At 29.0% G+C, this 16,058-nt stretch overlaps 1 protein-coding gene across 1 annotated transcript in view; it reads right to left on the bottom strand.

The window, feature by feature from the left end:
- LOC107448396 (aromatic-L-amino-acid decarboxylase-like) overlaps positions 1 to 9,536 on the bottom strand; it is a 101,523-nt gene extending 91,987 nt beyond the window's left edge. Inside the window, exon 1 of the mRNA XM_087154716.1 lies at positions 9,505 to 9,536. The gene's annotated coding sequence lies outside the window, so the exon portion shown is untranslated. The remainder of the gene's footprint in view (positions 1 to 9,504) is intronic.
- Between the last annotated feature and the right edge of the window lie 6,522 nt (positions 9,537 to 16,058).

Genomic DNA, 16,058 nt, shown 5'->3' with positions numbered 1-16,058 from the left:
TTTGATCATTAGATCAAAAGCTATTCAGGGTGATTCATTTTTTTTCTTCCTTTTCTTTATGGGCACTGTACTGCGTGCCTGAAGAAATTTTGCAAAATTTTTGAACATCTATATTTCTACTAGTATTAGTTTTGGTCATGGATGTTTAAGAAAAAATTTTGATACAATATCGATAAAATGATTTCGAATGATGCTTCTTGTACATCCTGGTATATTGCGTTACATTGACTATATTATAGAAGTAATAAAAACGAATCATTTACTTTTGTTATGCATCCCGACTATTTTGCTTCTTTATACACTGTAAAATTTTTACTTACAGATATATAGCTTAGAAGAAAGTAAACTCTTAAGTGCAATAATTTTTTTCAAGAAATTAACAAAAAAATTTTTTTTTATTTTTAATAATTTGATAAAAAAAATTAAAAATTTCAATTTTTAGCATTTTTGCATATTACAGAATATTTTTATAATGTATTTATTCTTATTTTTGTAATAAAACAAAATCCACTAGACAAAAATAATAGGATATTTTCATAACATAAAACGTTCTAAAAGGTTATCTGAATCTTACCTTTCTTACGATTTTTCATTGTAATTTAAAATTCCAACCAACTAAGTAATCTTAAAAGATTATTTTTTAAGTGACAAAAATGTACCAAACGTTGCCCAATATATTCAATTAAGAGGTTATTTATTTGCTTGTTTACTGGTGCAACATACATTTGCAGGCTTGTGTGCTCAATTAAGACTTATAAACTTTTGTGAAGTATAAAGATAGATGGCGCATTACAGGGCACAAAGATACATCCAGATTAACAGCGGGTTTCGAAACCTCCACACTTCGCACATCGTTCGGCCAGAGAGTCCTCCCCGGAGGTTATTTACTTATTATTACACATATTTATAATGGCTTGTGTGTTTAATACAATGTACGGCTTACAAACTCCCTTCTAGTTGAAAAATAGATAATATAATATAATGCAGCATAGAGAAAGGCCTCATAAAAATACATCTAGGGTTTCTCCGGAATTCAAACTCGCTGCCTCCATGATACAGAAGATTTATCTTTATAATGATATTTTCTAACTGATGTACTTTGTACTTTCAATGGGCTATTGGCGACAGTCTGGGAAACATCCTAGAGGATGATCCGTGAACATGCCATCACAATTTAATTCTCTGAAGAGGGGATAACTCCTCCACTTTGGTAGTCCGATATGCGCACCCTCAGTCCCTACCTAGGCTGATCCAAGTGGTTCCTCACCTGCTTATTGACAGCAGTAAGTGATGCTTGACTCCAATGTTCTACTGAGAACCGTGTCTTTACAACAAGTCCCCTGCTGGACAAATGAATGAAAGGCTGGTTATGCAAACGCTCGGTAACATAGAGGTAATGGTTTCAAATTCCATTGTAGCTCTGGATGCATCTTTGCGCATCCATTCTCTAAATTGTGCTATCTGTTCTTTTACTCGTCAAGGGCATCTAAGCCTTAATTTGTAATACGAACGCAAATTTTCACATGTATGAGTAACAATAAATAAACAAATTTGATATGCATACATATGCAGGCTCGTGTACTTAACACAAAGAATGGATTGTAAATCCTTGTAGCACAAACACAAGCAAATAGCACAAATTTGACAAGGACAGCGCAAAAATACATCGTGAGTTACGATTGATTTGAGGCCGCTACCTTCACGAGCCAGAGCTTTTGGCCGAAGAACAGTACTCATCGGCCACAGAGTTCTCAATAATGCTAAGAGTTTGCTAGTTTTAACAGAAATAAGGTAGGTAGGAACTTTATTTAAGTCACACTAAAGCTGCACAATGGGCTATTGGCAACTGTCTGGGAAACATCTGGGGAGATCCGAAGACATGCCATCACAATTTTGATCCTCTGCAGAATGGATGGCTCCCATGCTTTAGTAGCCAGATGACCTGCGTACGAAGTCGAGCACTTTACGGTAGAACAGTTTAACCAGGACCAATACCGTCCATTGCAGGCTGACCAAAGTGGCCACCCACCAGCTTGTTGGACGCAGCCAGTGGTGCTTGACTTCGGTGTTCTACTGAGAACCGTGTCTTTACTATCAGTTCACTGCGGGACTTTACAGAAATAAATCCCAGGGATTATCTTGACCGAGCGGCGTCGCCGTGATGCATAGAAGCGTAGAGGTAGTGAAATCAAATCCCGCTATGGTCCTGGATATCTTCGTGCTGTCTTTCTCAGACTTTCATTATCTGTTCTTCAAATTGGGAAGGGATTATAAGTTGTTCCTTGTATTGAAAATCTAAACCCACACACTTATGGGAATAAGTAAATAAATCTTATTACCCAAATAAAATTTACAATTAACCGACACCAAAGCTTGGTCTATCCGAGTTCGGTATCTTTGAAACACTTCAATAAAACACTTGAAAGCCTCATTCATATCCCTTTTTCCTCTGTTATGTTAGAAAAAAAATAATTAATCGCATCGACAACAATTTAATCTCTTCGGTAAAGAGCATACCCTTACGAAAATATAAGGTATATTTGAGGTTGTTTTGAGGTATTTTTGAAGTATCGAGGTTGTTTTGAGATATATACGAGGTATATTTGAGGAGGCAGAGAAAACAAGCATAAAAATTATACACCGCAAAGGTTGTAATTTAGGTGTACGAGGTTGCTTTAGATACACTTCATCTCATTTTGAGGTTGTTATAATTCACTTCAAATCAACCAGGCTGATGAGGTGATTTACAAGGTATATAGGTTGTTTTTCTGACACTTATAACAAAAAAGTTATTTATGAGGTCTAAAAAAATTTACCTTATTTCAATCAAAAAGAGTGAGGTATTTATTGAGGTGCATGAAGTCATTTTATTTATACCTAAGCTCATTTTGCGTTTTTTTAAATTAACTTTATATCAACCAGACTGATAAGGTGATTAGCCATCACATTCTTAAAATTACCAAATAGTAAAATAATAATAGGTTTAGAAGAATAGTGTGGTAATTTTATCGTGATTCTTCAGAATATGGCATGAACCATATTTTTTGTTAAATGTTTCTTTTCAGTATTGTAGTTTCATTAAACGAGTGAGTAACAAGAACTATAATTTTGAAAACCAAATTTTCGATAAAGCATTACCATTACGAACAAAAAAAATTCAAATCAATGTATTAAAACCGTAAAATTCTGTGCTCATTACAAGTATTTTCATTAATTTATTGATTTATTTCTCTTATTTTTATTTATTTATGTCCTTGCCAAATTTTTTTCTCTGTATGGTTAGCAGAAATCCTCATGCATTACAACAACTCATGTTTCAACCTTCATCCCATCGATATTAGAACTTGATGGATAATCCATGGTGCAAACTGAATTGATTACACGCACTTCTGCTGCAATACATGTAAAACAGTAGTCAGATATCTGAGCACAAAATGCATATATAATAATACATATACTTCTGACACAACTAACTAGGCAAATTGGTTAAGACTATAAATAAATTACTCATAGTTTTAACTTTACTTGTTTCCTAAATGTATTTTCATATTAAAATATTTTATATATGTAAAAAAAGTAAACATTATCAAATAATGCAAATGTCTCTCTAATAGTCTCTTCTATCTAAGCCATAAAAATTATTTTAAAGGGACAGAAGTGTCTAGATGTTGTAAAAAAAATATTCTGCCCAAACATAATTAGGGCCAATTACCTCATAATGAGTCATTAAATCTAGTCCTCCGTAGGGTCCTAAATCATAAAATATATATAGGAGAGGTACCAAGGGGTATAAGTCACCAGAGATATCTTTGGAGAGGGATAAATTTTTTAATGTTTTATACAATTTTATAGTTCATAAATTGTAAATTAGTGTTAAGAAATACATTTGATTATTTAGGGAGGCATTTTTTAATGTTTTTTTTAATTCTTAAATTCTTTTTTTTGATAGGGGATATTTTTGTATCCAGATCCTTTACGTAATCATCATTGCATTTAAAAATCACATAAATTAACAAATAAGAGAAGCGCATTCACAGCTAGGTGTTTAGTTTGAGGGGAATGGGAATTTTTTTTCAGATGGTGAATTAGATTTCAAAATCTTTTTCGGGGAGGGATACTTTTTGGATTTTTTTTCTTTTTTTGTGGAGATTGACTCTTTTTATCCAAATTCATCATATTTTCACCTCAAAATTTGGATACATGATAAATTTCCAAAACTTACATAATGAAATTACAAGTAAACATTTATAATCAGAGCGTTGGTTGAACAAAAACATTAGTTTTAATTTACTTTTTCGAGGGATATTTTTTAAAACCTTTTCTGTCGGGATCTTATTTTAATAATTTTTATTGCATCTTTATATATGAAAAACATGTTGGAATTCTTATAGAAATTCAACTAATCCTAACTTCTTGTAATGGCAGTGTTAACAAGTCTCTTTTTTAAGAGATGATGGAATCGTTGCATTTTGCGTGTATAACAGGTTAAACTTTTTATTTGGGGTTGAAGAATTAAAAATTCGTTGGTATCAGTTTACAAAGAATTAGAAAATAATGCCAACAGAGATGACATAAATGATCTTAATGGAGCAGAAGAAAAAGACATTCCAGAATACAATGTAGGGGAAGAGTTCAAAACAAAACTAATTGGATTTTGAAAATTTTTTATCGAACCATTTCACTTCTTTAACCAATTCTCTTGTTTCTCGATTATCAACGATCTCGATTCAACAATTGTAACAAACTGTTTTGCGGAAAGGGCATGACGCAAAGTTAAATTTTTAAAAATAGTCACCGTCATTCCTGAGAACTGTTATTCTCAAAGGTAAATGAAAAAAGTACTGGAAAAACAGTCCGGAAAAAACGCAACGAAAAAATAAAACATCTGAAAAATCACAGGAAGAAACATCGTGACACAAAATTGAGCATAGTGACACAAAATTGAGTTTTTAATTAGTTATTGCTTAGTTAATTAAATATTATCTTAAAACTAATTAATATACAGGAGTCAGTTTGCAGTTTGCGGAACTTTTCCCAAACCATAATTTTATTTAATACTCTAATATAAACCTAAAAATTTTCCTTTAAAAAATAATTACACTTATCCTATTATGACATAATAATAATAAAAATAATAAATTTTAAACAAGTGGTTTAAAAAAAATTTATATTATAATGAAATGTTCATCATTTTTGCAAATATTTTTAATTTATCATAAGAGTCACACCAGAATAATGTTTTCTGCTAAGGAGAAATAATTCTGATAAAATAACCTTACTGTATAGTAGAGGCATTTCTGGCTTTAAAAAAAAATTGTGGTTAATAAAACAATAATATACGGTATTTAAATCATTCATTCGGTAATTTTTCCGTTCATATGGTAATGGTTTACCGGAAATTCTGGTTTTTATAATTATAGTTCTGAATATAACACATTCAGTAAGAAGTGTAAAATTGAAAAGTAAATTTTACGAAATAAATGGTTTTTATGCCATACTCTTAATAAAAATGATATAATTACCAAATTTTATTTCATAATAGAAATTCATATTTTATTGCTAATTTTATCAAAATCATTAGCAAAGCGGTAAAAATTACCGAGATTTTAGTGTTCCAATAGAGGCAGAAACTCTGTTTTGACCATACCTTTTTTTCTCACTGTATAAGAAGTCTTTTTTGATGAATCGAGATTGTGCACCTTTTTGAGGCACGTGCGAGAGAGCACGAGGCGAGTTTGTGCACCAAGATCCTTAACTTAGCACCATTATTAGGTTACAGAAAATTTGCACTATATTATGGTTCAACATAAATTCATTTTTCCAACAGTGTCATTCAATTTTGATAAACTCTCCAAAAATTAGTTACTAGTTGAGAAATTTAAAATCTTTGTTTACATTTCTTTCATAATTTTTATTCAAGCTATATCTATATAAACTATATATAATTTGTATTCAAAAAATTTTGTGAAAAAGTAAATTATTTATGAATTATTAAAACGGGATAATAAAAAAAAACTTACAGAATTGACTGTAATATGAAGATCCCAAAGTGGAAAAATCAATAGTTAATATTACATATTTTATGAATGCATCGACATCAGTTCATAATCCTGATTACTATTTTCCTTAATAATTAAATACAAGATTTTCTTAAATTTTCACTCTTAATGTATATCTTTAGAATTTTTGTCAATATAAAAAGCATGCGCATCAAAAGCCGCAAATTAAGATTTCAGAGAAGAAAAAAAAGGCGGCAAAATTTAACGGATCATTATTAAGAATTAATAAAAAACTTCAAAAGTAGATTACTTCCTTAATAAAATATGAAGTTTTCAAATTCATCTTTCTTAACGATAACTAGTTAGGTATTGATAACATTTGTGCTTTTACCTCATTTCAATATTAATTGGCGACACCCTATGCGTATATTTTTGACTTTATTTTTGAACAAGATTGCAAAAATATATATTAAGGACGATGATTACAGAACACCTTATTTATTACAATAGACTATAAATATTCAAAATATTTTTTTCAATTGAATGGTTTAGTATGAAACTATCCCCCGACTTAAACCTTTCTGTTCAATTTAGTATTTATTTTTACGATTTTCGGGTATTGGGGATAGTATTTATTTCGTTTTTTGGGTGTTTAATTTTATTCAACAGGTTTTATGTATACACTACCGTGTAAATGTTCAGCAGAGTAAAAGTGATATTTGTTTCATTTTTTTGTTGATAGGAATTAATTGTTTACTGAGAAAAATACAAATTTCCGAGATTTTTTTTTCCCTGCCAATATTTCGCATGCATAAAAATATAATTAATGCACGTTTTTAGCTTTTTATTTTCCCTATTTATATACATTTTTACTATTTTCTAAAAAATACCTCCATATTTACAAAAAAAATCAAAAATTAAAGATTTAACAGTGTTTTACACATTCTAACAGTGTAACTCGTCTTCCAGGGCGCAATGTTTCATTTTACGCCAAGTGTTTTAATGTACTCCGTACTGAAGCTACTTAACAAAAATCTCCTTACCAACTTCTTATACTTATTTATTTAACTCTAAATTTGGAGGTAAGGAAACAACAACACAACAATTGCCTTGTAAAAAGAAGCATTATTGCATATTATGACAGGCAAAAAAAATTAAATTAAATTACTTTTAGAAACGAAATTTACTTTCGACAGTTAATATTTAATAACCTTCATTTACTATTATATTAGAAGTCTGAATGTATTCAAATCACATCAACAGTTGTATAACACATATTTAACCTTCAGTGACTGATAACATTTGAATAATTTTAGGCATTATGTTTATTTGTCCATTTGTTCTACTATAAAAATATGCATTTGCTCACATTTTTTAGTGAAGTATTAATCATAGTACTAATCATAAGTGTATTAAGAGGTCAGTAAAATATTAAAATAAAAAGCTTATATTTTTGAGCATCTTGCATTATAATTAGATGAATTATTTTTACTTAGAAATGGAAAAAAAGTAAACTCATAAATGCGATAAGCAAAATTTTAAAAAGTTCAATTAATTAAACTTAATTATTATTTTTTTTAATTATTTTAATTACTGAATAAAATGATAAATTTTAATATGTAGCATTTTATATTTGTTGTAAGATATATTTAAAATTAATATTTTGATCATGAAACAAAATCCATTTGACTCAAATGTATTCATTTGCCTTAAAACTATTCAAAATGTTATTTGAATCAAATTTCGTATCTTTCTTCATAATTTTTCATTATAATTAAAAATTCTGATCAGCGAGAGTAAAAACAGATATATTTTTTCAGAAACAATCCCTTTTTAATGCATGCAAAAAGAAAAAAATTCTAAAATATTATTTTCAATGTTATACAATTTTACGAAATGTTATCCAATATATTGAACGCTAGGAATCGGGAGGTTAAAAAACAAAAAAAATTGCAATACATTTTGTAAAAATCAATTACTCACTTGATATTAGTGCGAAAACTATATAATTTTATTTACGCATGCGTGGAGCGAAAGTATTCCTTAGAGGCTAGTGTTGAATCGTATTGAGCAATTTATCTAAATTTTCCAATCAAATGTAACAAAAATAGTAGAATGAAAATAACACAAACGTTTAAAAAACCATTTACTGAGTGGGGCTCTCTCTTTCTCTCTGCGTAATTCATAATTTTACTCTAATTGCGATTTTTTTTTAAAAATTTAAATAAAAGAAAAATTAATAAATTGCATTAGAACTAAACTATTTAATCACCTTAATATTTTTGTGAGAAAAGGCTGAAACCCTTTATGAATCATTTATGAGAGGTTACATACATTTACATTGGTTACAGTTTCATGACCTATGTTGAACAATTTAAACTACTTTTAATAATTTTTGTTGAACCATGAATGTCGTAAGTTGCCTACATCATTTTACAATCGTCAAATAATAACGGCTCACGTAAGGGTTTAACGCTATTAAATGGAATTAAATTTAAAAGACCAAAACTAATCAGAGTTTAATTTCAGGGACTTTTTTTTAAAAAAAACTATCTAATGTTTCTATAAACTTATCACAAATTAAAATCTTTAACTTTCTAAATCAACTATTAAATCGCTAAAGTTTTTATGAAATTTTCTCTTGTCATAAATACATTATAAAATTAGTGTTGAAGAGGTGTGTCTCTCTGACTATTTAACCATTTTTATACACAAGTGGCACGAATATTATTTTGTAAATTGTCTATTTGTCTAATTGTCTTATACTCGATTGAAAATGTTAAATAAGTTGCCCAATACCAATTATTAAGCTGTTAAAAAAAACTATTTTATCTTCCACTCAGGAACAGATAAGTATTTAGTTAACACGCACTCGTATGCACAAATTCATAAACTCAGTATATATATATATAGTTAGAAATTTTACTTAATACAATATTTGTAGTTTATACTTCAGTTAGTATTGCATACCTTTGAAATTTATAAGAGAAAAATCCTGATATCTCTACTGGGCACAAAATACAATAGTTAAAGTTATTATCAATCTTTGTTAGAAAGGATTTTACCTTTAAATAACTTTAAAGAAATATAAATTTTACTTAAGATAATAAAAATGAAATGAATAGATTGTGTATGATTTTATTTTCAATGGTTCTTCTGGATTATATAAGAGTCATTTTAATGTAATAACACGTAAGTTAATTTTAAACTTTTATTTCATAGTAGCAACGATTAAATTTCTTAATCACGATTAGTGAAGAAACTGGAGAGAAAAAATGCTACCATAATTTTTTGAGCAATTTTGTACTCGCTAATGTATTCTCAATTAGTAGCTGAAAATTCGAATAATCATTAACAGTTTTTTTAAATTAAATTTTTTAAAAAAAAGAAGAATTTATGGTACAATTAAATAGATTCGAAATTATTAAATTATTTCAAAAATATATTATTTTTTCTGAATAAGTTGAAAAGCATTTAATTAAATAAAATAAATGAGTGGTCTTACCGTGAATTGCTATCCTTGAGAGAGAAGAGAGCAAATGACCCCCCTTCCTCTATTTATTGCCTACAGACTCCCAAGATAGCTCTGATTGGTCGAAATGAGAGCAGGACGTCATCACCATCCACAAAGAATCCATGAATGAGTTATCAATATGGTCTTCATATTCTCATACATTTGAATTGTTTTTAATTACACTTTTATTCTTTAAAATAGTGTCATTGCAAATTATAAGAATAATTCTGAATAAATTTAAATTTAATCAACTCAATATATTTCAGGTTTAAAAATTCAACTTCTTTTTGACATAAAAACTCAGTCTTTGAATGATACTTATGAAGTACTATACTTCTGTGAAAGTAAGAAATTAACGTAAGCTTCAAAAAATTCAAAATTAAGATTTTTATGTATTTGGTAATTTTGTATGGTAAACAACAGATATTTTATAATTTTATAACCATCGTTGAGCAACCGACCTATTTTTGGGTTTACGACTACTAATGTTTAACCTCGTAGCCTTGTAATTTTGAACCCAATCCAGAAGACAAGGGAACTCCTGGATCAAGTAGTGGGAGAAATTCTGCCTTCGTGGAGGACTTTTTGATATAACTAACCCGCATTTGCGTTACATGGAGAGGAAGACCACGAGAACCTCCCACGGTTTGCCTGGCGGCAAGAGGACTCTAACCTATGATCCCTCTACCACTGAGGATATTTCATGTCAGCACTGTGGTCGGTACAATCCGGATGTGGAAAAAAACTATATTTTGTGTTATCGGTTTTTTGACATTCTATTTTAGAATTCAACTGACAATAGAATGATGAAATTTATCAAGCCACATTTCTCGGAATCAATCATGAAGCACTTACGTTGTTTTTTTTTAATTACAGAGCTGTATAAGGCTTTGACCACCAATAAAATATAATCTCTCGCAAAATATTTATTTTTAGAATTGGCATTTAATTATCCTACAAATTGTTTTAAATGTAAGTGAATTGAATTAACTGAACACAGGATACATTTAATGAAAAATTGAATAGTGTTTATCGTTATAGTGTCTGATGTAAGTGAATATAAGATACATTGAATTATTTGCCTGTACTGAGTATAATGTATTTACTATAAGTGGATGTAAGATATTTCCTATAATATTATTTTATTATGTTATATGTAATTCTACTTAATTTAAGACGAATTTAAATATTTTTGTGAATAAATATAGTGTTATAGAGTTAATAACTATTTTTCTAGCTAACAATTTAACTTATTTTTCACTAATTTTTTTTAAAAAAAATCAAATTTTGAAATTTATACTTCCTTTTCAAGAAAGTTTTTTTCTTCAAGTAAACCTGTGCTAATTCAATTCCTATAAATAAGGATCATCTTGGAAGGGTTTTTCGAAAAAATAATATTTTTCATATTTAAAATTTAGGTAGAGGGAAATAGCTTAAATTGTATCATTCCTAACTCGCAACCACCTCTGATTTTTGAAGAATCATTGTATAGAGAACGCTCTAGCGAATGAATTATGAAGTTTTTTTTTAAATTTGAAAAGCTACTTAACAGAAATTTGAAATTTATACTTCCTTTTCATGAAAGATTTTTTCTCTAAGTAAACCTGTGCTAATTCAATTCTTATAATCAAGGATCATCTTGGAAGGGTTTTTCGAAAAAATAATATTTTTCATATTTAAAATTTAGGTAGAGGGAAATAGCTTAAATTGTACCATTCCTAATTCGTAACCACCTCCGATTTTTGAAGAATCAGTGTATAGAGATATTAAGCTTCTTTCACGTGGAGATCCATGCAGAAGAATTAAACAATTTCTAATTACATTTTCTAATTTAATTTTTGAACATCCGGTGCAAGGATACAGCAGAACTACAGTAATATACAGATTTTTTAATGCATCATATTGTTATTAAGCAACTTATTATGTTATGTTCTATTTGTTTCTTTGCTTTCAAACTGTCGCTTGAATCTTGGAACAACACTTAATTTAAATTGAAACTTAATTGCCTTAATCGTGTCGGTACAATTTAGGAGCAACGTATAACTTCAGCTGCTGAGCAGATCGAGTGTAAAGCCATTTAAACTGTACTTCACTCAAATTGTCGACAAATGGCTAAGAACTATTTCTGAACTATCCTGCACTTATTACCAAATTTATCCGCTCCTGAGTGAGGCTTTTAATAGGTCTGCAACAACTGAGGACAATGTTTAAACGGATTTAACTAGTCTGATGCATCAATCTGTAATTAAATCGACTTTTTTAGCAGCAGAAAACCTCATTCTATAAGCGAAAATCAACAAAACTATTTCAGTAAATTTAAGGAGATTTAATATCCTTATAAGATAAATTTTTCTCATTTCAAGGATGGAAACGTGATGAAAAGCTTCGAAGTTATGAGCCTTCTTGTTAGTCCAGTAATAATCTAGCACAGTCGATCTTAATTTGTTACGGCTACGGGACCCTAAATAATCAACCTTCTATCAGCGGAACCCCAACTTTATTATAGAGTTTAAGGTAACTGTGAACGTTATAACCTATAAAAGACTATATTTAAAATATTTAATTAGAGGAACGAAGATTTTTCATCGTTTTATCATTAATAATCTTAAATTGGGTTTTACGTTCGACAGTTAAATTTGCAGTCCTTGTGCTTTATCTAGTCTAGTTATGAATTTGCTTGTGGTGTATATACTTAAGTTAAAAATTATTAAAATAAGCCGAATTATGGTTCACTTCAAAATGAAAACTTAAAAGAGCTGCTAATTACATTAAAAATGATATTATGGAAACCTTTCTTTATTAAAGAATTTAATTATTTTGATTTGAAGAGCACAATACGAAATAGTAATGAAATTTTTTTATAAATACTTGTTTTTTTTTCATAATTTGTTTAATATATTGCTATTAAAAATTTTGATTTTCCTTTAAAAATACCATTTCTATTTCATTGGATTTTTAACTTAAAATAATTTTATAAAATTAACCGTAAGATTAAATAAATTGGAATTATAGGTTGGATCTAAATATAATCAGAGATTTCAAAACTCCTCACTGGTTATAAAAAGTATTAACTAGAGGAACCCATTTAACTCTTACATGGTACCCTAGGGTTCCGTGGAACATTATTTGGGAGCCGTTAATCTAACACACATTTGTTGGATTGTAAGGTGATTTGATTGATGGATTTGTCCCAGTACCTTCTATGTTGAAAGTTTCAATCGAGCCAATTTCTTTACTTCTAAAAATTAAAAAAAGAACATTTGTTATAGAAGAGATGGCAAAGATGCAGTCCTAAAAAGCAACGCATATAAAAGTCACACTTAAACTTTTAGAACGTAGTATCGTGCTAACTTGACATTTTATACACTTATGCTGTTACTATATTTGTAACAACTCAAAATTTTTAAATTACATTTTTCATTATGCTATTAAATAGGACTGGGATATAAATCGAAGTATCGAGACATATCGATTTAACGCATATATCGGCAAGACGATACAGCGACTGTCATTCAAGGCGATGCATCAGAAATCTGATTTAAGCCGTCGAGTGAAGACAACGAGCGCAAAACGATATAGCGATATAAGACACGCAAGGATATAAGATAACGATATCCTTGCGTTATCTTATATATCCTTTTAATTTATAAGACTCTTCTCTTACGTTCCGATATCGACTCGCGCTGTGGAAGACTATGTACGTTTCGGTATGTTGAAACGGCCTTGATTGGTGAGCTGTAGAATCAGAGTTTTGCGAACACATATCGTTATATCGCATGTTCCTTTTCGCACCTCTCAGCTTTTTTTTTTTTTTTTTTTGTCATGACTTTTCTTGTAGATTATTTTCAATGGGACTAACTTCGTGATCGCCGATGTTACCTTGTTCTGAAGGCAATCTATTATTGAAAAGAATATATAAAGAAGAGTTTCTTCATTAATTAGATAAGTTTTTTTTTAAAAAACTTCTTTTTACTTTTAAATGTGAAAATTATCGGCAATCTAATTTAGGCGCTCATAAAGAATTGAATTTGTTAGGTTATTTTTTTACTTTCTTTTAATTTATTAAAAACTTTTTGGATGAAATTTCTAATAATTTAATGAGTTTTTATTACTGATTTTAAATTTATAAATCTTGTTGTTTTTATTTTTAGAAATAAAGTTAAAACAAAATTTATTTTTGTCATTTGGATTTGGACATAAGTCAATCAACTTTGTTAATACAAAAAAATTTGAAGGGTTTGCGTATTTTATTCATTTTTTTAAACCATTTAGCACTTCGTTTTATTAGAGAGTATAATATTTTTTTTTTAAAAATATTCTTTTCATATTATTTGTTAATTAGCTAAATATATTATCGAATATCAAATTTTTTTTATTTTTGAGAAATTAAATATTACTTTGTTTTTCGTTCATAATTCGGTCATTATTTAATTTAATTTAATTATTTATCTGAAATGATAAGGTCCCGCAGAGGACTGATCGTTAAGACACGGTTCCCTGCAGATCACCGAAGTCAAGCATCACTGGCTGCGGTCAGTGGGTGGTTGAGTGACCACTTGGATCAGTCTACGTAGGGAACGAGGGTGTGCGGTATTGGTCCTCGTTAAACTGTTCTACCGTAAAGTGCTCGACTTCGCGTGCAGGTCGTCGAGCTACCGAAGCGGGGGTGCCATCCCATCTGCAGAGGATCAAAATTGTGATGGCATGTCTTCGGATCATCCTCAGGGATGTTTCCCAGACCGTCACCAATAGCCCATTGTACAGCTCTAGTGTGACGTAAATGAACTATAATAGAAGTATGATAACTGAAATGATAATAATAAAAAATAGTGTTTTAAAAGCGTTTTTTTTTTCTAAAATTTATTTAGCACTTTGTTTTAAACATACTAATAATTTTTAACGTTTCATTTAGAAATTGAACATTACGATCGAACTTAATAATTATGTAATTATTTATGCATAATAGTACAAGAAAATATTAATTTGTAAAAAACGCTTTAAAAAAAAAGTTTTTAACACTTTGTTTTACGCGTATTATGAATTTCTAAACAAACATTTCAATAAATATTTTAAGTAAGATTTGTACATTGTAGTCAATTTATTTAATATCTTTCTTAAGCAAAACATATATATCTTCAAATTTATAAATTGATTTAAATCAATCTGAGTATGAAGTTTTGATAGAAATCAGACATTCTGTGCCTCACAAGTAAATGAAATTCAAAAATACTATATCGCGATACAAAACTGACGATGCATCACGATATATAATTTCTAATATCGCCCAGTCCTACTATTAAACTATAAGTTTGGGTTACATATGGCCTACCTTATTCACTTAATCATAAATAATCAAAATATTTGAGAGTGGTAAGATTTAGGGAGCAGGTGGTACAATTTGGACAATCGATTTCCTCAATAATATCTCTTGCAGACCTCGCAAAAACAATTTTCAGTAATTACTGCACAAATATTGTTATTCTCAAAAAATTGATAATAATACAAGTTTTTGAATGACTGTATTTAATTATTAAAATATTTCACATGTAATTGTCTGTGACCCTTGACTCATAAAAACTTTAAGTATGAAAATATCAATGCCGAAAAAGCAACTCTTATCTTTGATAAATTAAACCGTGCACTGAAAATACATATACAATTCTTTAATTCATAAAACTAAAACTGAAATTTTCTGATTAGATGAAAAAAATGACAAAGCTTTTAAAGACTTGAAAGATTTTGTTCAAAGGTGTCCCATGGGAACTATGAACCGGACTTATACGAACTTTTAACCGGGGAACCTTTGATAATTTTTTGAAAAATTTGTTTGATCCATAATTCTCATATTTAAAATTTAAACCAAAAAACTTATAAAGATTTAACAATAAAGCTTTAGCTCAAAGGTGCTCTATGATTTAAACAAAAACTGAGGCATCTTTAAACAAATAATATTTACTGAAGGGCAGTTTTTTATTGAAAAGTAAGTTGTGCAAAGTATATGAATGATAAAAGCAAAATCTAAACAGTTAAATCAAAAAAAATTACTAATTCAAAGTGACTTACTATATAAAATAACCAAATTTAGAATAGTTTAAATTAGATTTAATGCACTTATTTGAAGCTTGATTTAGGTAACACTTGATTTAGGTTACTTGTACCATTTTGGATTGATTGATACTTGATTAGCATTTGATTAAATTAACCTACCTTTTTCGGTACGAAATTAAACAAAAATCAATCGATTTTGATAGTATCTAAACCCTTCTATGAAAAATATTTTTCCGTCTCCTTTTTCACTAACTACTGGTCGATGATTGCGCACAGAAAATAGAGAATCGGTATCACTACTAGATTAGGTTTTTTTTTATTTTATTTTTTTTTTTTAACTGGTTTGTGAAAAAAAGGTTGTATTCTCATTTTCTTTGTAAGGGAATTTAGAGATAAACCCCTTAACTCATTCCACTTCAGTATACCAATTGTTTTGATCAAATCTGGTTGCATAATCACGTGCCAAATGCATGATTAATGCAAAAGTTATTTTATAA

The sequence above is a fragment of the Parasteatoda tepidariorum genome, chromosome 11, assembly GCF_982258835.1.
Source record: "Parasteatoda tepidariorum strain Cologne lab strain chromosome 11, Ptep-v5.0, whole genome shotgun sequence".
NCBI lineage: Eukaryota > Metazoa > Arthropoda > Arachnida > Araneae > Theridiidae > Parasteatoda > Parasteatoda tepidariorum.
This window is presented reverse-complemented; position numbering and strand designations above follow the sequence as displayed.